General features: G+C 34.8%; 1 protein-coding gene across 1 annotated transcript in view; it reads right to left on the minus strand.

Moving 5' to 3' along the window:
• The window catches only part of LOC145277621 (ketosamine-3-kinase-like), a 90,180-nt gene extending 74,015 nt beyond the window's left edge, over window positions 1–16,165 (minus strand). The window contains exon 1 of the mRNA XM_080129166.1: window positions 16,029–16,165. The gene's annotated coding sequence lies outside the window, so the exon portion shown is untranslated. The remainder of the gene's footprint in view (window positions 1–16,028) is intronic.
• Between the last annotated feature and the right edge of the window lie 6,803 nt (window positions 16,166–22,968).

Genomic DNA, 22,968 nt, shown 5'->3' on the forward strand with positions numbered 1-22,968 from the left:
AAGAACTTGTTTACGTTGGACTTGAAGACGATTATATTGTAATCGGATAGAAAGCAGGCAAATGGAAGAGAGTTCGACAGGTGTGCAGTTCTAAGAAAGAAGCTTTGTTCATGGAATATACGTTTAGGTTTAGGCACATATAAAGAGTAGAGGAAATTATTGATAGTGTTTTCAACTAGGCAAGTGTTTCTCATGAATGCTTAGCAAGGGGGTATCAGAGATTGGAGCTCAGACGAGCACTTGGTATGAAAATAAATGTCAAAATAGATGACTTTGCTCTATTGTTATTTTCATGGCAGTTGTTCCACTGAGCTTCAATCTCTTGTCTCCCTTGAAAGTCATTCGCGGCAAACACTTGACTAGCTATAACCACTATTAGCAATTTCCCTTACTCTCTATCTGTGCCTAAAACTAAACGAAAATGCCATGAGCACAGTTTCTTTCCTGGAATTGCTCATCTGTGGAACACAATACCATGGAGCTGCTTCCCAGCTAATTATAATATGGTCATTTTCAAATCCAATGTAAACAGGTTCTTGATGAGTTGTCCTCTAAAATGAATTAACTTGGGCCGAGATCACAGTGTAGTATCTGTTCTTCAGATGCTGCACTTCAATTTCTTGTTCTCTGTGGGTGGAGGAGAAGTCCATCACGACTAAGACAATTTTTAATTTTTGTACTTTTTCTCCACGTTAAAAAACGACCCTGGTGTCTAACTCTGTCCCATGGGGAGGCATTGTAAATAGGAACTTGTCAAATTTCCACCGTTACAGTATCCATTAACCCTTATCCTTGAGTGGCCTCTCGGCCATCATAACCGATGTCTATATGGTTAAAAAAAAAACAAAAAAAACAAAGACCTCTGTGCAATTATGTAGCAAATGATTAAAAAACGCCTCTAATTTTAGTGTCAAAACCTTTAATAAATGAGAATATGTTAAACTCCGTAAACTTAGTTTCAATGTACTCAATTTCGGATAACTCAATAGTGCATGATATTATTGCAACTGCAATAGGAAAATAAGTGTCTATACTGATATTGTGTCAGGAAGCATTGGCCTACAAAATTACTAGTGGCTCAGCAGGATTTAACCTGGTTTCCCAGTGGTTCAATTCATCCCTGCTCACAAGCCAATAAAATTGCACGGTCTTCTTTGTTCTTTAAGGGTGAGGCAAAAAAAAAAAAAAATGGATTCTATTTTTATTCTTCTGTAAGGGTTGATCTAGGTCGCTTTCATACTGCACCCCACCTCCCACCCCACAAGACTTTTTTTTTTTTTTGCAGAAACAAAAATAGAAAACAGGATCTTCATAATCTTAATTTAGTGGAATAATTGGTTATTACCAATTAATGCCTTGTTCAGTTAACCAGGAACGGAAAGGTCACTCAATGGGAGAGTTGTTGGGCCCAAAAATAAATATGATTAAAGCACAACTTATACTTGTTTTCTGTTTTTGTTTTTCGATGTTACCAAAACGTAATTGCTGAAAAGTGATTTGTAAACAGTCAACTGGCTATGAAACAAAAAGTCACATGACTATCAAATAATAAGAGGGAAGGGACTTTGTTTTTGTTTTTGACTCAAGAAATCATTTCTACATTTCTTTCTGAAAATTAGACTTTATATAGTTATGGTTAACCCAAATACATAGTGCCTTCAATAAGTTTCCAGACTTTTTCGTATGGGCACTTTCATTGATAGTACACACATGAAACTTAGTCCTCTTCAAAGTAATCTCCTTCGGCTGCAATGCACTTATTGTGCCATTCCAACAACTTCTGGAAAGCCCCATAGAAGTCCTCTTGTGTGAGCATGTCAATGACCTTCGTCATAGCCTCTTTCATCTTCTCAATTTCTTATAACAACAGCCTTTAAGGTTTTCCTTGAGCTTAGGGAATAATTGAAAGTCAGAGAGAGCAAGGTCTGGACTATAGGGAGGGTGAGGAACTACCTTGTTGCCTATCTTGGCCCAATAGTCTGTCAGAAGGATGGAGTTGTGGGCTGATGCATTGTCCTGGTTGTCCTGACCCAATTTGAAGAGTGCTGGCCTCTTCCGATGGAATCTCCTGAACTCCTTTAAAACCTCAACATAGTATTTCTTGTCCAGTGGTAACCCAGTGCATATAGATAAGGCCTGTGTTATCAAAAAAAAAAGGAATCATCATAAGTTTCTGGGTGGATTTGCTCTTGAGTCTGGGAGAGCCAGCATGCTTCCACTGGGAACTCTGTCTCTTGGAGTCTGAGTCATAGCAGTAGATCCAGCTTTCATCACAAGTCACCAGAGTAACAAGAACTGTGGAATCTGAATTAATCAGCTTAACCATCTCCTTGCCGTCACCAGAGCATCAAGAACTGTCAGTTTGCCCATCTCCCTGCAGTCATGACGTCTTTTTTTCTGATCTTCAAAATTCCCAAAAATCTTCTGCATCTTCAGTTTCTTGCGAATAATTGTGTGTACAGTTCCCACACTGACATCAAACTGTGCACTTATTGTCTCTATAGACACATGACGGTCCTTATCCATGAAATTCTTTATTTGGCCAATCAACTCTCGTGTTCTGACTTCCTTACTCCTTCCACACCTCTCATTATCCCACAGACTCCCTGCCTTCCTTGAATCTCTTATGCCACTCAAAAACTGATGCTCGATTCATGCAAGATGGTTCAAAAGCAGTCTGAAGCATTCCATACATCTAAGTGGAATTTTTTCCAAGTTTAAAACAGAATTTTGTTGCATATCGTTCTTTTAAAGTATCTTCACGTTCAGATTGCATTTTTGAAATTCACCATCTGTGACAATCAGGCTTTAGTAGAGTGTATTCCAATTTCTGCTGTGGCTGTTCATTTGAATCTGAAGTCATAAAAATTGGTCAATCATCTCATAAGATGCATAGCAATAACATAGTGAATTTTCAATTGTCTACGACAATTTTTAATGTCTGTACAAAAAAGTCTGGAAACTTATTGAAGGCATCCCGTAACTTATGTTTCTCCATCTCTCCTTAACACTAATCCCTATATGCATGGATTTATGAAAATTATACCATATTATAATTAGCTATTTTTTTTTTTTTCTCATTTTATTCTCAACACAAGTATGTCTAATAATAATTCCTGAAAGCATTTATTTATTAAAATCAAACTTTTATAGTTATGGACGACCCCAATCTAATATAGTGGTCGATTCAATCTCTTATTGTTTGTATCCTCTTTTTTCCTCGAAATCAATATTTGATTCTCATTCAATTTTTCTTGTAGATTACTGCAGCAAGTTGTAGGCACAGCCGAGGAGATGGGGCTTCCCTTGGGGTGACGTAGTTGGTTGTGATTGATCTAGAAAGCGACCCAACCTGTCCTGTCATATCAATACATAAGTGAGTCCTTGCAACAAAATCGGCAGACCAAGCTGAGATTTTAGAGAGAAATCAAATACAATCGAAGAGTCATCGCCTCCCCCCTCTACCCGAACCATCACCACCGCAAAACCGAGAGTAATTAATCTAATTGGGACTCAGTAGATTTTTGTCAAAATTAACATCTAAACAATTGTATATAAGTTTATATTTTGTACATCTATCTTGAATTAACCAGTAGAATAGACATAATCGGGTCTGTCTTTCTTTTGTGTGCATGAAATTGATTCATTTCCAGTGTGACAGATCGACGAAGCGGCGGCCTATCAACCTGAAGATGAAAGTGATTCCAACCAATCGACTGACGAGTCCTACTATGCTGAGATACCTTGCGAAGGATCCCCTGCGAGGAACGAGCACAGGTCACATTAGGCCCATGATCATTATTAGGGATCGCCAACCTTTCACAGTGTTCATGAGATCTGGAGAAACATCCACGATTATAATTTGTTAGGACCTTCTGTAACTCATAAAGTCTTAATGAATAAATGTTTGGAGGTATTAGTTTATATGAGAATAGTATGGATTAACTTGATTTTGACAACAAAAAAAAAATTGATTTTTTCTATACTAGCAGGCCGCCCGGCACTGGCCGGTTGTAAAATATGTTTAAATATAATATTTTAATTTACAGATTTCGAATTTATTATTATAGAGCAAATCATCTATAGATTATTATATTGTACCCAATATATAGTAGTGGCCACCCAGTATAGCCCAGTCATAAAATATGCTTAAATATGATATTTTAATTCATGTAGATTTTGCATTTATTATTATAGAGCAAATTATCTATTGATTATTATATTGTTTCTATTATAAATATATATATATATATATATATATGTATATATATATATATATATATATATATATTAATATATATTATTATCAATAGAGCAAATTATCTATTGATTATTATATTGTTCCTATTATATATATATATATATATATATATATATATATATATATATATATATATATATATATATATATTATTATTATCAATAGAGTAAATTCTCTATTGATTATTATATTCATAATGATTTCAAAAGTTAAAAAAAAAAACATTACTTGGATGGCATCAGCTAGAATCGAAACCAAAACATTTAGCATTCTAGTTATTACTATTTAACCTATTGACAGATGGATAAGAAAACGTTCAAAATTAAGTGACTTCAATGTACAAATGTATATTTGCAAATGTGTAAAAGTAACAGGTTTAGTCGACTTACTCCTGCCAAGGTTATTTTTGAATTTGGACCCCTTAGCAGCTAATTTTACCAGCTAAAAACAAATAAAATTTGTTCTAAAGGTTTAAATCCCCCACATATTAAGTTTAAAGCCTGTAGACCAAAAATTGAGAGACGAGTTTGATAGAGATCGTTTCACACGCACCCAGACAAAGTCACTTATGTGTGTGTGTGTGTGTGTGTGTGTGTGTGTGTGTGTGTGTGTGTGTGTGTGTGTGTGTGCGTGCTAGAACTTTTTAGAACCGAGCATAATAGTTAAATGAATCTAATCATCCAATAAGAAAATATAAAAATGAATAATTAATTAATGAAAGTTTGTTTGTCAAAAGGAATGTGCAACTCAGTTAATCTTTATGAAGTCGCTCGCATATCTATGACTGAGTATATTAAGAAGTTCAGTTTAATAATTTTTAAATAGGGAAAGTAGGCTTTTAATATCAATGTCAGTGTGACAGAAAAACTCACCTTCATATGTGTGTAGATTATTACAAGGATACAATTAAAATTAAGCATTTCCTTCCTCTTTACTATCTCGGCTCTAACTTTTTATTATCGGGGTGGATTTTGTAGGATTTTTAAATGTTATTCTACATAAAACAATATTAAATATCATACCAAAATTTTCCAAGCCAAACCCAAAACTATCCATTTTTAATGGACTATTGTAGCATTATTGATTGTCGATCGGATGAATATTTAATATTTTACAAGAGCGTCAATAATAATAAGAAAGTTTTAAAGTAATATCGCAGTATCACACTCTAAAATAATTAATGCAAAGTGAATAAATTAACACCATATTTCATACAAATAAATTACATACGCTTTATTTAATAAACATCAAAAATATAGAGCAGTGATGGCCAACTTTTAGCGTATGAACCATAAGTGATGCCCTGGATGCTTACAATCATTTTGATGATGACATGAAACTAATCCACTTCTGCTCATTTATTAAGTGATTTATATTTCTTGCACGTCCTTTGCAGCATTGTTCTGTTTCTTTTAAACCTAATTTTTAACGGCACTTCTACATTACATGGACAGTGCTATTTTTTTTTTTTTTTTTTGGTGCATTTCACTAAACTGTCGCCAGGTGGTACTTCTCTACATTCAAATTGTTTATTAATTTAAAAATTAAAACTATCATTCAAACTCGGTAGTGTTTGAATATATGGCTAAGTGGCAGTTTTAGTCATTTAGAACTGCTTTAAAGCTTCACTGCTCACTCATTTTTCGACCAAATTTCAAACAATTATTACAGTTTATAGATCACCTGCTCAGCTATATTGTGAAAAAGATTTTTCAATTTTCGTTCAGTAAATCAAAAGTTATGATGAATTCAGTGGTGTCCAAAATCGTAAAAAAACATAAGGAGGTGAGTGACGTTTTTATGAATGGTTTCTATAGCAACCATGTCACTTCAGCGACTAGTGTTGCTACTAATTCACTGCTGTCGCGAAAAGAGAAGTAACAAGTGAAACAGGCAAAATGAAAGAATGAAAGGGGGGATAATTGAGGGGATTTTATTGAAGCAGACGAGTGCCGTATATTGTTATTACATATGTGTATGTTACGTTTATGGGGGAAAAAAAATAAGACTGAAATTAAACAAAGAACAAGTGAATTCATTGGAATCCTTGAAAAATCATGGATTACAATAGAAAAATGCGAGCATAAGTAATATGGTTAAGCTTAAACATGGAAAAGTAAAGGACTAGTTGTTAAAACTAGAAAAGAAAAGGATAAGATATTCTAGTAAAAAATATAATAAATTTATAACTTAAAATATTGCAGCATTATTTTTTTTTTAATTCAATTAAACATTATGAAATCAATTCTTAATGCTGCAATATTTTAAGTTATAAAATTAACAACTAGTCCTTTACTTTTCCATGTTTAAGCTTAATCATATTACTTTTCATGCTCGCATTTTTCTATTGTAATAATATATTGTTGACCCTTCAATAGGTGCCACAAGAAAATTAAAACTATATTTTGCTACAGTGAAAATTTACTTTAATTAAAAAAATGTTTCGAAAAAAATCCAATGTTGCTTTTAATTCAAAAATGTTTCATTTAAAATATTAAATTGTTCGGAAAAAATCTAATTTTGCTTTAATTCAAAAAATGTTTCGAGGTGCGAGGGGGAATCCAATGTTGTTTTAATTCAAGAATTGCTTTATTAAAATTATATTTTCTAATGCAGACTTTTCGATAAATGTTTTTACAATTATATATTGATATATTTTATACGATAAATGTTTTGGTTTTCAAATATTTTTGTGTTTGGAAAAAAAAATATCTTGCTTGTTATTTATTGGCCGTTTTATTTGACTAAGAAGAAATTGGAGTTATCGCCCCCCTAACAATGCTACCGTCCATGCAATGCACAAGTGCCTTTTTAACTGCTAGATTGATCTAAAATTTGGAATTACATTACTATGGTTTTACAGTAGTTAAAAATATATGTCATCCAGTAACTAGCGTTGTGACATTTTAACAACATTTACATAGTAATATTGTGATTCATCACGTTTGCCAGATATTTGTCTTGATGGCGAACATTGCGTACTGCGGTTAAGCTTGTTAGCATACCACATATAAAGTGAGATTATGTTTCTGTCCGATCCCAACTTGGAGAATTGTTTGTTGCCTTAAGTTACAAACTGGTTTGGTAAAAACGAAGCAGGTCCAAAAGTCATATTTAAGCTATGCGTGAGCTTATATGTTACTATTATTACTTTTTAAAATAATTAAAATGATCAGCGGGAATTAAAAAGTGTTGTGTAGAATTTGAAATGAAGTACATACATCAAATCCGTAGCCAAGGTCACTGGAAAAATGGTTGGAGCATTCTACTGCTCCAGTAGATATCTCACTGCTGATGCAATTCTCTACCTGTATAAGAGCCAAGTAGGTCCTAGGATGGAATACTGTTGCTATATCTGGGCAGGAGTTGCACAAAGTTCCTATTCTGCCTTGACAAAGTTCAAAACAGACTTTGTAACCTAGTAGACAATGCCCTTTTCTCTTCTCTACAGCTTCTTGCCCACAGAAGTGACGTTTTGAGCCTTTCCCTGCCCTATTCCTATTTTCATAGCAAGTGTTCGACTGAGCTCCAATCTATGATTCCCCCCCCCGACCAATCCTTCACAAAAAACACTTGTTTAGCCAAAATCACTATAAAAAAATTCCCCCACTTTCTATCATTGCCTAAACCTAAACATGGATTCCATGGATAAAGCTTCTTTCCTAGAACTGTGGAACTCTGTTCTGCTGGTCTGCTTTCCAGCTGACTACAATGTCATTATCTTCAAGTCCAACATAAACAAGTTTTCGTCCAGCCGTCCGCGTAAATGATGTATTTATACCAAATTTCTTCTACAAACGAATATTATGCAACTGTCCCAATGACTACAATACACACATTAACCCTCATCCTCGAGTGGCCTCCGGGCTTTGATATGTGGTGACCCCTTTGTAAAAAAAAAAAAAGAATTCTTTCCTTTACAAATGCTACATTTTTGGGGGGTGGGGGGGTAATAAATTGGACAATGTTGGTTTATATGTTTGTTTATATGTTTGTTGTATAACGAAATTATGAAGTATATATTTTTCAAATTAATGTATGTTATTATAACTTGAAAATATGTCCATATTACGACATATTTTGAAAGACAGAAAGGAAGTGGATGTTTGTGTGGCGCATGAGAATTGATTGTAAAAAAATACTGATGCATGGAATGAAAAGGTTGGCCACCCGTGGTATAGAGGATTTAAACACTTGTACAATTTGAAGTGAGCCCACAAATACTTCAGTTGAAATATTTTCAGCACATGTTAAGATTCTGCAGAGGTGTGAATATAAACAGTTAAATGTGTTTGTCTTTTTTCCAATGGTTGTTTTAAATAATACTCGTTTGATATGGAGAATGTGTATGCTGTTTAAATTGCTATATGGCGATCATCATCATATTATAAGAATCCAAAGATTCTATTGTCAACATTGGTTTCCCTGATATTATTCTAGTCAGATTTTTTCAAGGCAGACATCAGGTACTTACGGGAGGGACCACGTGAAGATTGCCAATATTCTAATTAAAAGTAGGTTTTGTGGCACAAACCGGATCTGAAATTGGGCCACCAAGTCGTCAGTTCATGTCGTTAACCTCTTGACCACTGTCATTTCCTTATATGGTGATGATTTGTTGAGACAGGACTGAACTGCTAATAATTTATGCTTTTTCTTTATATAGTGTGGGGAACGGCTCCAAGTAGGTTATCGCCAAATCTTTAACAGTTTCTTCTATTGTTTTTTGATGGAGGTTATAGTCAGCTAACATACTTTCTAATTTCCGGCATAGTGCTACTGAAAGCAGTGACAAAGCAAAGCAGTTCCTTCATTTCTATTGTTCTTTAATATTTCTATTGTGAAGCGATTTATTGAAATAAAATATAAGAGAAGGACATTATTGAAAAGTATACAATAACAATTTTGAAAATCATACAGATAAAAATAACCCTATTAGTCTTTATTTGCACTTTTGATAATCAAATAAAATAAAAGCTTTTATTGTTTAATTTAAAATTAAATTAAAAAATAAAATCAAACAATAAAAGTTTTTATTTTATTTGAAATTTTATGAGAAACGAGAAGTTCAGCCCGGCTTTGCTCGGGCCCTATGTGCTGTTTATAACTTTATGTGCATTCTTATATATATATTAAAAAGTTTGACTCATATCCAGGTAACCGACATCTAAAATTTCAAGTGTTTAGACCCAAAATTGGTGGAGGAGTTTGGTAGAGTCTGCAAAGGTCAACTCTTTCAACTTTGACTCCTTAGCAGCCAAATTCTCACCCAAACCTGATTTTGGTCAAAAACCGATTAAAAAGCTTGCTCTATGTCTGAATACACTTTATGTAAAATTTCAAATGTTAGACCAAAAATTGGCCGAGTAATATGGTAAAGACCGCAGAGGTCAATTTTTTTAAACTTTGACTCGAATTTTGACCCCTTAACATTTATTGTTTTCGGCTCCAATCAAATTAAAAAGTTTGATTCATGTCCAAGTAACCTATATCTAAAATTTCAAGTGTTTAGACCAAAAATTGGCTGAGGAGTTTGGTAGAGTTTTCAAAGGCCAAATTGTTGAACTTTGACCCCTTGACAGGCCAATTTCTATCCAAAAACCGATTAAAAAGATTTTCCAAAATTTCAATAGCCCTTATGTCAAATCTCGAGTCTGTAGACTGAAAATTGACAGAGCAGTTTGGTAGGGAAACGTATACACACAGACACACACACACAGACAATTTCACTTTTATAGATATACTAGCATGGGTGCCCGACGTTGCCCTGGTGTTTGGAGGTGTGTGTTGAGCAAAAAAAAAAGGGGGGATAATAGGAAGGCAGGCTTGAACCTGTACCGTGAAGGAGGAGAAGAATTGGAAAAAAAACGTGACATCTTTGCTGTTACGACCACCATCAAACCGGAGGTGATGTAGGTTTAAATTAAGGCTAGACAATCGAAAAGAGGGGATGACTTTCGGCGAAAAAAGCGCCCCCCCCCAGTAGAAAAGTGCCCAGTTGAGGGTGAAGAAATTAATGTTTTTAGCCAATTTTTCGGTATTTGTCGTCTGAAGGGTCGAGCTTCAAAACGATACTGATCTTGTGAAAATCCATCGCCTCTGTCGAAAGTTTTAGGCATACATACAAACATACATACATACATTTATATATTTGTAGCTCAAATTTTCGACCCAAACCGATTAAAAAGCTTGCCCTATCTCTGAATACCCTTTATGTAAAATTTCAAATGTTTAGACCAGAAATTGTCTGAGTAATTTAGTAGAGACCGCAGAGGTAAAATATTTTTAACTTTGACCCCTATTATGACCCCTTAACATTTATTGTTTTGGGGTCAAATCAAGTTATTAAGTTAGATCCATGTCCAAGGAACCTATATCTAAAATTTCAATTGTTTATACCCAAAATTGGCGGAGGAGTTTGGTAGAGTTCTCAAAGGTCAAATCGTTGAATTTTGACCCCTTAACAGCCAAATTTCTGGCCGAAAACGAATTACAAAGATTTTTCCAAATCTCAGTACCCTGTATATAAAATTTCGAGTCTGTAGACTGAAAATTGACAGAGTTATTGCGTAGGAAAATGTATACAGACAGACACACATACAGACAGATACTTTCAATTTTATAGATATATAGATAGATAGATGTTTATGAAATCATAAAAGTAAAAGTTTTTCTGCAAAAAGTGTTTTCAATAATTCTAAAAAAAATAAAACTAATTTCAATAATTCTTAATTAAAATAAGACTGAAAAATCTTTTTCAGTGATTATGAAATAAAAAGAAATATATGAAAAACATAATAAAAAAGGAGTACATGCAGACAGGGAGATATAGACATGAGAGAAAAAAGTTAAAGAAAATGATTTGCCTTGTCACTGCTTCCGGTTGTGCTATGTCGGAAATTAGGAAGTATGTTAGCTGACTATAACCTTGGTGGAGATATTTTTAACTCTTCCCATTGGCTGAAAAATATATCTATAATATAAAGAGCAAAAATCTGTTTAAATGTATGCATGTATGTTTGTATGTCTGCCTAAAACTTTCGAAACAGGCGACGGATTTTCATGAGATCGGTATCATTTTGAAGCTGGACCCTTTGGATGACAAATATTGAAAAATTGGCCAAAAACATTAATTCCTTTACCCTCAACTGGGCACTTTTATACAGGGAGGGTCGATTTTTTTTTTTGCTGACATTTTTTGCAAGTCATTCAACCCTCGCGTTCACGACGTTGCTTAAAGGATGTTATTTCAACCGCCCGTGACGTCACAACCATGGTAGGCACATCGGTAAGACAGTTTTTTTTTTTCACCTGTTTTTCCTCTGGCGTGTTATGGGTCCGAACCTGCTTACTACTCCTATTTTTTTTTTTTTGCGCTCGAAATTTACTTTTTTTTTTTTCTCAACCAACACCCTTACATACACCTCCACTTTCTTTTCCGCCTTCATGTCGTGGGTTCGAGCCTGCCTACTACTTTTTTTTTTCTCAACACACACCTCTAAACACACGGGCAACGCCAGGCACCCAGGCTAGTCTATATATATATAAAAGCGAAAATGTGTGTGAGTGTGCGTGTGTGTTTGTATGCCTCACAAAAATTTTCGACACAGGCCACGGATGTTCGCCACATAAGTGCTAATAAATCTTTTATTTAATTTGTAATTGCGAGAAGCTAACAATCTTAAGAGATAATACAGATGACCAGTAGAAAGAGATGGAGTCCGAGTTATTTCTAATCAACATCAAGTGCATAATTAGCTGACAGACAATGAGATGGTTTGATTTGCAGCGATGAGATCTAAGATGAAATTGGTTAAGGTTGTTTCAAGATTGGCGGTCCTTGAGCAGTATGTTGTGATCTGTGCTGAACAGACACTGGTTTGGGATGACAGATCAAATACTACTAAATCTTGAACAAAGAGTGTGAAAAGCATCAAAATTATACTACTTCTTGTCATCTTGTTACTGGATTATCAGTTTTTCAATCGACTATTTCTTAGAAATCACCCTTGGCCATTCCTTTTTTTTTTTTTGTTTTTTGCTTTTTTTTATTTTTGTAAGTTAACTTTTTGCAGTATAAGGTCGTGGGAAAAACTCCCTTTAAAAAACGTCCTGTATATGACCTTAAACTATATCCGATGGTGAGGCCCCAGCTTGTGGGCTTTGGGGAGTGTGGAGCCACTCTTTAATTGCCATTGCTCCAAGGTCCACTCTGACCCGGACTGGTAGTACCTGTTAGGGTCCCAACTATGGGTTAAATAGAATCCGACTTGAAAAAAAAAAAATATGTGCAAGCCTTTTCTAGTCTCACACAAAAACATGCGTTCACATTTCAAACCACGTTTCTTGTCTTACATATATGTGCACACAAACATACGTGCGCACGTACACACACATACATATATTCACGTTCACGTGCATACACTCAAATTCATGTGCATGCACACATATGCTAACGTACACACATGTACGCACACATATGCACACATGGGCAACGTCACTTCCCCCTTTACAGGAAATCCACACATGCGTAAAGGACGCCAGAAACAACTACAAAAGCAAGGGACCTGAGTTGTTTACCCTTTTTCGATTCGGCTCCCGAGCTGAGCGATCGACAGACCAACCGCTCCTTTACGGGGCACACGCACCCACGCGAGTCAAGTCCCCTGCTACTTTGTGTGGGGCAAGAGTAAACAGACAGTACATACACCTTACACACTTTCTCTCTCCATGGCCTGGATTGACTTTCTCTCTCTCTACAACAATAGACTTTCCCTCTCACCAGCTAACAGCGAGAGACGCACACCAAACTAAACACGTGCTGTACCTTTTCCTTTCATTTGTTTCTTCATGAAATAAATTCTAATGCGTTTATTTCGATAAACACGTTGTTCGTTTCTTTCTCAATTCAATTCATTTTTACCTATTTTGTACGACTGGGGGATATATACTTCTATATCCACCAGTCCACTATAAATATATTCTATTAAAAAAATTTTCTTCAAAATCACTGTATTTGACATTACATAATCTGAAAAGGGTTGATATGCCGTCAAACAAAAACAACCAACCAGCCCTTTAAAAAATGGTTATATGTTCTTAAAATATTATCCAGTTAAAAAGCTTGGTGGCCTGTAAATGTGTGATCATTTTCTGTTGGATTTGTATGCGAAATTGATCATTCACTTTAAATTCTGAAATATTTATTTTATTTTTTGGTTCTTCTTCATTATAATAGCGAAATCTTGAATTTCAAGTAAAATCAATGGTATCTATTTAATTGTCATGACGCAGTACTGAGCATATCCCAAAATTACGAAAAAATGATAAGGTAGAATATTAATTATTAATGAAACTAGTTTTTTGAAGACAATTAGTGAAAATTAAGTTTTACAAAAAAGAAGACAGAGAGTTCTAATTGTAACAAAAGGGAGGTAGTTATTTCTGAAAAGTGACAATTCTAGGCTAAATTTGTTTTGCTAAATGTCTTCGAAAACTATTATTGATTTTCGTAATATTTTGATATGTTCATTACTGCAACATGACAATTAAATAGATACCATTGGTTTTACTTGAAATTCAATATTTCAAATTTCGCTATTACGAGGGGCGTGCAGTAAGTAATGCCCGGGACCCACTTCTCATAGAAGTAGAGCAACAAAACTTGGCACAGTTATTAGTCTTTCTCTACATAGGAACCACCTAGAGTTATGCATTTCTCCCATCGTTTGATGCAGCTCTGGAGACCGTTTTTGTAGAACACCCCAGTTGGTGCTCCAACCACGACGTGACTTCAGAAATCAAGGCTGCATCATCTGGGAAATGCTTTCCTTTAAAAAACAACTTTATGGCTGGAAAGAGGTGAAAGTCAGAGGGTGCAAGGTCAGGAGAGTAGGGAGGATGGGGCAGGATTTCATAACCACACGTCCGTGCTCCTGATCTGGCGACATCCGAGTTGTGAACCGGAGCGTTGTCCTGCAGGAGGAGAGTACCTTTGCTGATCTGTCCCCGCCTCTTGATTTTTATAGCTTCCCTTAATTTCCTCAAGTCTGTGAGCATGACCTTGCCAGCAGAGGGCTGCACCCTTGCCTTCTTTGGAGGTGGTGAGTCCAAGTGCTTCCACTACATTGACTGGGCTTTAGTCTCTGGATCATAGTGATGGACCCAGGTTTCATCCTGTGTAATCAGTCTTATTAAAAACTTTGACTCATCTTCTTGGCACATCTCCAAATTCATCCTCGAGCACTCAACGCATTCTCGCTTCTGGAATGGTGTGAGCAACCTGGGAACCCATCTAGCAGACACCTTATGTATATGCAAATGGTCATGAATGATAGTTTCCACAGACTCTGTACTAATCTTGACATCTTGAGCTATTTGGCGAATAGTAATGCGCCGATCTTCCAAAATGGTAGCCTCAACTTGACGGACAGATGCCTCATCAATGGCAGAAGGATGGGGGGGACAACCAGGTCTGGGAGCTGTTTCCACAGACTTCCGGCCACGTTTGAATTCACGATGCCAGCGTTTTACAAGGTCTTATGATGGAGCATTATCACCATGTTTCTTTCAATTCATCAAAAGTCTCCTGTGGTGTGCGTCCTATGAAATACAAAAACCAGATCACTGCTCGACATTCAAAAGGCTCCATTTCACACCTGACTCAGTTCAAACACCTGTAAAACAGAAACCACAATTAGTTCAGAGCTGTAATTTGCCACATAACCCGTAGAGATATAAATCATTGTACATACAAAATTTCAGCTAGATCAGACAACGGGAAGTGGGTCAGAGGCATTAAATATTGCATGCCCCTCGTATAACGAAGAATCTACTTGTGTGTGTGTGTGTGTGTGTGTGTGTGTGTGTGTGTGTGTGCGTTTTTTTTTTTTTGTTTATTTGTTTTTATCGCTGTTTGCATAAAAATAAAATCGTCTACAAAAAAAAATAGAGCGTCATTTTTATTTGGTGTAAATTAACATGGGGGTAAAAATTCACTGTAAGATTTGATTTTATTTTTTAATTATTTTTGGCATATTGTATACCTATAAACATTTGAAACTATTTTTTTAGTTTCATTCACTTTTTTTTTTTTTTTTTTTTGTTTAACAAGTCAGTAGTAATTAAAAAATAATAATAAAAAAAAAAAAGTTGGTGGTTCGATTATATTGAACGGGGTGGTGTATGACTACTATTCACGGGCGCGATCCTACTACTGCCTCACACGGGGACTTTTGTCTGCTGCGTTTCCGCCCTGGACCGAGTCACCCCTCCTTAGTCAACCTGGTCTATTAGAGCTCCCTCTGATAAACCATATTGATGCCAGGCTTAGTGCGGACACCCGATCGCCATAACAGAACATACACCAGGGTTCCCGAACTCAAATCGTTCACACAAACAAGCCTCCAAGTAGCTAGATTACAGAAGTACGCCACAACTCCCAGCATTCATAAATTGCTCGTTTTAACTAATTCAACACAATATTCTTAAACATTCTGCCTTATAAAGAAATAATATTTTCAGTTTTTTGATACAATATTTCTTTTTATTTAGCTATAAAATCTCATATAGATTAAATAAAAGGAATTTTATAAAAATAAAAAAAAATTACATGTCATTTAAACGAGCCTCGTTTTCATACGATCAATTCTAAAGGGAAATAACTCGGACAATTTCTAATGTGTCTGCGTGTGTGTGTTCATAAAATAACCACCTGAAATATGCCAATTTCAAATAAATTAACAGGAACACTCTTTAATATACTTACGTATCAGGCAATATTAAGTATCAACACCAAGCATTAAGGAAAGCTATCGAGTAGAATTTTTAACTGAAAATATAATTCAATTTTATCATGTATTACCGATTCGCCATTGATAAGGGCGCAAATGCACATAAAACAAGGGAGATAAGTCATTTCGCCAAGTCATAATGAATTAATAGTGGTAGTACTCGAACTTAGGGTTATCGGTTCGGTTAGGCGAATTACCAGAGTTGTTTTTTTTTTTTTTTTTTTTTGCTGTTGTTTTTTTTTTGTTGTTGTTGTTTTTTCTTTTTTTCTTTTTGCTTTATATATATATATATATATATATATATATATATATATATATATATATATATATATATATATATTAGCATGGGTACCCAGCATTGCCTGGGTTGACATGAAGTTCCGTTTGAAACACATCTGCTATACTAATCATTTTCATCATGGGCAACATGGATACCCTCACAACAATTCCAAAAATAAAAGAACGGATAAAAACATGTAAATGTAATCGCCCCCAAAAAGAAGAAGTACCTGATACCCTCTCCACCAGATATTTCGGCAGAATGGATACAAATAGAAGAAACTATTCTCCGGATATTGAGGACTGTAAAGACCCCACCCCCTAAAAAATAAATAATTAAAAATAAATCATTACAACTTTTGTTTCAATAAAAATAGCAGCGAATGCCCGTGCGATCGAAAAAAAAAAAAAAAAAAAAAAAAAAAAACAAGTGGTAGAACCCCTAAAAAAAATGAAGATCTACCAAAAATTAATTCCAAAAACAATTAAATTAAATTTTTCGTAATTTTATATTTCAAAAGTAATCCCCCCCTCCAAAATAAAAAACTGAATTTGTCATATTTTGGGGTTCATTTTGTTTATAAAATTGTTAGAATGGTGTCATAAAAATTAATTAAATTTATCATTATTTCATGTTTCCAATGTAATTCTCGCCCCACCACAAAAAAAAAACTGTATTTGTCATGTTTTGCCGCACCCCTCAATCACCAAACTTGAAAAAATGCTAGAGATGACATGTCTTGTTGAATGATTTGTGGCCAAAAAGTGGGTGCACAGTTTACGTAAAATTTATATAGAAAAGTGATCCCCACTTTAACATGTTAATTTTCTTTTATTTCAAAATTTCTTCTTTCATATTATTTATAAAGGCTGTTTAACATATTAGGGTCGAAAAAAGTAGGTCCTAATTTTTTTATTTTTAGAGGTTAAACAATGCTGGGTCACGTCATAAAAATTTACCTATTTTTTTTAATTAGAAATTTAAGTTTGTAATCGATGAGGTTAACGTGAAAAAAGAAAGAAAAGTGTAAATTGTCTAATTCAGAGGGGGGGGGAGTAGATCTTTATTTTTTTTTAGGTATTAAACAACGCTGGGTCACATCGTATAAATTTACCGATTTCTGTATAGCTGTTTAAAGAATAATAACAAACAAATGAAATGGTCTGAAGATTCTAAGGGGCAAATAACTATAAAAGTTTTTTTTTTAATTCGATATTCGAATAATAATTCCAAATAAATTAAATATGTTATCAATAGAATTATTGTTTAAAATTTGTTAAATAACAATTTTAAATAGAACACTTAAAACAATTCTCTCGTTAGAAACATTAATTAAGATAACGCTATTTAATAAAATAGACTTTTCTTAATGTCATATGCAAATGACATGATCTCTTAATTGTATCTAGTTTGCAAGAATGAAACTATATATAGAAATAAATGAGAGTATGTGAACAAACAAACAAACAAACAGACAGGAATACGAATTTATATATTAGTCCTCACATGAAAGAGCAGGACACAAAATGTCTTAAATAATAATAATAGAATAACAATAACACAGATTTTCGCTGACGAGGACTACTATTGACCGTAGCCAGTTATATAGTCCTTTTGAAATTTTCATCTCTATTTTTCTCGTTATGTACTGAATATTTGTTAATGAAACCTATATGAAATATGTTCCTTATTAAATTTTAATGATTTTCTATTCTGAAAGAAGTTTTAAAAAATTTAATCTAACAAAGTTATTTTAAAGTTTTTGTTAAAAAATTTCAGATTTTCTCATTATTCAGACCTGTATCATAAAGAGGGAGTTGTAAAAAATGAGAGAAAATATTCAGACCTGTAATAATATAAAGAGGGGGTTCCAAAAATGAGTTGTGGTGTGAGGAGAAATACAAACTGAAATAGAGAGAAGGAGGGTTTTAAAATATAATCTTAAAAAGATAAGATACAAGTTAGAAAAGCATTTCATCCAAGGCATGATAATTGTTAAACAAAATGTTTTTACTATAGGCTTTAAAAATAAAGGTACAAGATTCAATTTGAAATTTATTTATCCTCAAAGTACACTTTTATAAATTTTATAAAGTAAGATATAAAAATTTAATTTAAATTGAATCAAAAAATTACCTTGGATTTATTTTATGTAATGTACATTTTGTTGCAATTTAAAAACATTATCTTTCATCTAGCAATTTAAAAAAAACGCATTGAATTCACTTTATTTAATTGAAAATGTAACTTTTTCAAGTATTCCGATTCACAGAACAGTTTAAAAACATAACTCAGTCCCAAAGATATGAGACATGTTTTAGTATTTTCTATTTTTTTTTTTTTTTTTTTTTGTGATAAGCGAAAAACCTTAAGTAAACAAACATAGTCATATGAATTGATTCTCCTTATTGTTGAGTTTTATCAAATTGCCATTATCACGGTACCCATTAACCCTTATCCTTGAGTGGCATTCAGGCCTTGATAAGTGGTGACTATATGGTAAATAGAAAGAAAAATTGTTTAATGAAGTGCCAAATTAAAACTTCTATATACAATATACAATATGAACTGACAAGTTGGTAAACAAAATAAATCTTATCCTACAAAATTATACGAAATATAGAAGTAAAGGTAAAATCTCATGTGTTTGTATAAGAATCCGCATTTGCTAAGTGTAGCAGAAAAGCAGATTTGTCAGCTGAAAAGTTGATGCAGATCTTAAAAGCTTTATTCATCATGCATTTACCTTATATATGCTTCCGGTTGCACTAGCTTACACTACTGCATTTATATTTGCCCTCTATCGCCCCCACACCAGTGGGGTTACTATCTTTAAGAGCATATCTGAGAAAATTGACCACATCTTGTCTGCTCATCCTTCGGCTAACATTCACATTTGCTGTGATTTCAATGTCCATAATGTGGAATGGCTGACCCACTCAAATAAGACCGATGGCGAGGGGAGGTTCTGTCATGATTTTGCCACTGCCTATGACCTCACTCAGATTGTTCACGAACCCACCCGTCTGCCCAATACTACCGGTCAGTATGCAAGCCTGCTAGACCTTTTCCTCACAACTTCCCCTGAGCTATGTTCATGTTCCATTCTATCTCCTCTGGGATCCTCCGACCAGTCTGTTGTAGCAGTTAAGATAAAAATGAAATGTAATAAGTCTTCAGACGTACCTCTCCACCGTACTGTATACCGATACTCTATGGCTGACTGGGATAGCTTCCGTGCATTCATATCTGATCTACCTCTACATTCCATCTTTAAAAAGGATGTGTTCTCTATAGTATCAGACCTGACCGTATGGTTAATTGTAGGCATAGACCGATTCATACCATCCAAAAGATTTCAACAAAAACCTAACAGCCAGCCATGGTTCTCCCCAGAATGTGCTGCTGCTATTGCGCACAGAAATCACTTTTTCCATAGCTACCAACGTAATAGATGTACTGAGACTAAAGCTGCTTTCAGGACTGCCAGCAACCACTGTAAAAGAGTAATAAAAAATGCAAGAGAGCTATATGCTCAGTCCGTTAAATCCAAAGTAGCTGAGCAGCGGCTTGGTTCCCAACAGTTTTGGCAAATAGCAAACAGGATCCTGAACAGAAGCATGCATTCTATCCCAACTATCATCAATGGACCTGAAGTCATCTCGTCAGCATCAGACAAGGCCAGACTATTTGCCAAGAACTTTGCAGCTAGTTCTACCCTATGCAACCAAGGCCATCAACTCCCTATATTTTCTCCTATAACAGACAGCACGCTATGCAACATACAAATATCTGTGTATGAGGTCACCAAGCTAATCAATAACCTTGATTCCAGTAAAGCAACTGACCCTGACGGCATTCCAATTATAGTGCTGAAAAAGCTCAAACCAGAATTTGCCCCCATACTTACAAAACTGTTTAAGCGGTGCCTTAATGAGAAGTGCTTTCCAACATCCTGGAAAACCTCATCAGTATGGCCTGTATTTAAGAACTCAGATGAAAAGTCATCTCCCTCTCAGTACAGACCAATAAGTCTCCTGTGTGTCATGAGTAAGTTGTTGGAATCCATATTAAATAAAGAAGTAGTCAACCACCTCAGCAGAAACAACCTTCTTAATGACATGCAATATGGTTTCCACTCTGCAAGATCTACAGCAGATGTGCTAACGGTTATATCTCATAGGATTAGTGAATCTCTTGACAAAGGCTTCCTTTCCAGGGCAATTGCTCTTGACATATCGATAAGGTATGGCATAAAGGTCTACTTCACAAGATTTCCAGCTACGGTATGACTGGAAATGTTTTCTCAATCATTAAATCATTTCTCTCTGATAGGTTCATAAGAATAGTGGTTGACGGGCAGAAATTAGAGGCTCACAGTATTAATGCTGGAGTCCCTCAGGGGTCTATCCTGCACCTAACTCTCTTCCTGATCTAAATCAATGATCTCCCAAAACACATACTTAAATCATTCATTGACATCTATGCTGATGACACGACCATCTATGGCAACACGTCAAAGGCCGTAAATGACAAAGTTCTCTCTAATTCTCTGTCCTCTGATCTTGAGCGCGTGGTACAGTGGGGGAAGAGGTGGCTGGTCACTTTTAATGCATCTAAAACCAAGCTTCTGTCTTTACATCATCAAAACTCTGATCCCCATCTGGCATCAATTGAAATGGATGGCTCTCGTCTTGGGGAGGCTCCATGTTTTGACAAGCTTCTGGGTTTGACCTTTACTCCTGATCTGAAATGGAACACGTACATCAGGTCTGTTGCCAAGGATGCTGGGAAAATGGTGGGATCTTTCTACCACTCCAGAAGATATCTCACCACTGATGCAATTCTCTATCTGTATAAAAGCCAAGTACGTCCAAGGATGAAGTACTGCTGCCATATCTGGGCAAGAGCTGCTAAAAACAGCCTATCCTGCCTTAACAGAGTACAAAATAGACTTTGTAGCTTAATGGGGGATGCCCTTTTCTCTTCCCTGCTGCCTCTCTCTCACAGAAGAGACGTTGCGAGCATGTCTTTGTTTTATCATTATTTCCATGGCAAGTGCTCGTCTGAGCTCCAATCTCTCGTCCCTCCTTGCCAATCTTTCACGAGAAACATCCGTCTGGCTGAAACTACTGTCAATAATTTTCCCCACTCTTTATCTGTGCCTAAATCCAAATGTAGATTCCATGAACAAAGCTTCTTTCTCAGAAGTGCACGACTGTAGAACTCTCTTCCCTTTGCCTGTTTCCCACCTGACTACAACTTGGATGTTTTTAAATCCAACATAAACAAATTCCTGACAAACCGCCCCCTTAAGTAAGACACTCTATCAAATCTCCAATACTAATGATATAATAATAAATACTAATGATATAATAATAACAACCCTTATCCCTGAGTAGCCTCCGGGCCTTAATAAGTGGTGACCTCCATGTAAAAAAAAAAAAAAAAAAAATCTCTTTTGAAATTATGAAAACAAATCTGCATCTTTGACAAATTAAGTCACTTGTCATCTAATGGGGAAATTAGAGGGAATTATCAAAACAAAAAGCATGGAGAGCAAGATAAAAAATAAGACTTTATGGAATTATACATAATCTAGCTAAATTATAAGAGGGGGTTGAACAAGTAAAAAAAAAAAAACTGAATGAGAATTATAGAGTTAAAATTTAACCAATTTATTTGGAAAGCCAAAAATCCTCATGCCTAATCAACATCCAAATTTTGACTGAGACAGTTTCACCTTCTCCATCTCATTATATATATTCTCATTTTTAGATGATGTTTGGAAAATACCAACTGGAGAGTGCAGATTCTTGGAAATATTTATTTGCACAAAATATAAAAAATTACAAATCGAACAAAGTAGACACATTTTTATTCAAAAGTATGCGGATAACGGGTGTCGTTGGTCATCCTTAGTCTTAAATACTTAAAATTGTCTATCCTATTCTTAACAAGAAATATTTTAGTTACAACAATACCACATTCGCTCCAGGGGATTACCTATTTAAGCTGAACCTAAATTTGAAAACCTTTTATTGAAACATAAATATATACCAGAGATTACATTACATTTAATAATAGATTTAATTTACCAGGAAGTGGGGAATAAACAAAAACAACAAAAATTGATTAGTAAGGCTAAGGCTGTCCAACCTTTTCTAAATAATAGACTGTTCACTGTTTTCTGTTTTGCTGAAAACAAGCAGGTCTATCTCTAAGTGGTAGTGGGGTTCAAATTTTGCTATTATAACGAAGGTGTGTGTGTGTGTGTGTGTGTGTGTGTGTGTGTGTGTGTGCGCGCGGGCGTTTTGTTTTTTGTTTTAGTTTTTATCGCTGTTTGCAGGAAATCGTCTACAAAAAAAATAGAGCGTCATTTTTATTTGGTGTAAATCAACATGGGGGTAAAAATTCACTGTAAGATTTGATTTTATTTTTTAATTATTTTTGACATATTGAATACCTACAAACATTTGAAACTATTTTTTAGTTTCATTCACTTCTTTTTTTTTATTTTTTTGTTTAACAAGTCAGTAGTAATTAAAAAATTAAAAAAAAAAAAAGTTGGTGGTTCGATTATATTGAACGGGGTGGTGTATGACTACTATTCACGGGCGCGATCCTACTACTGC

This window comes from Euprymna scolopes, chromosome 1, assembly GCF_053919585.1.
Source record: "Euprymna scolopes isolate OS-2025 chromosome 1, ASM5391958v1, whole genome shotgun sequence".
In the NCBI taxonomy this organism is placed as follows: domain Eukaryota; kingdom Metazoa; phylum Mollusca; class Cephalopoda; order Sepiida; family Sepiolidae; genus Euprymna; species Euprymna scolopes.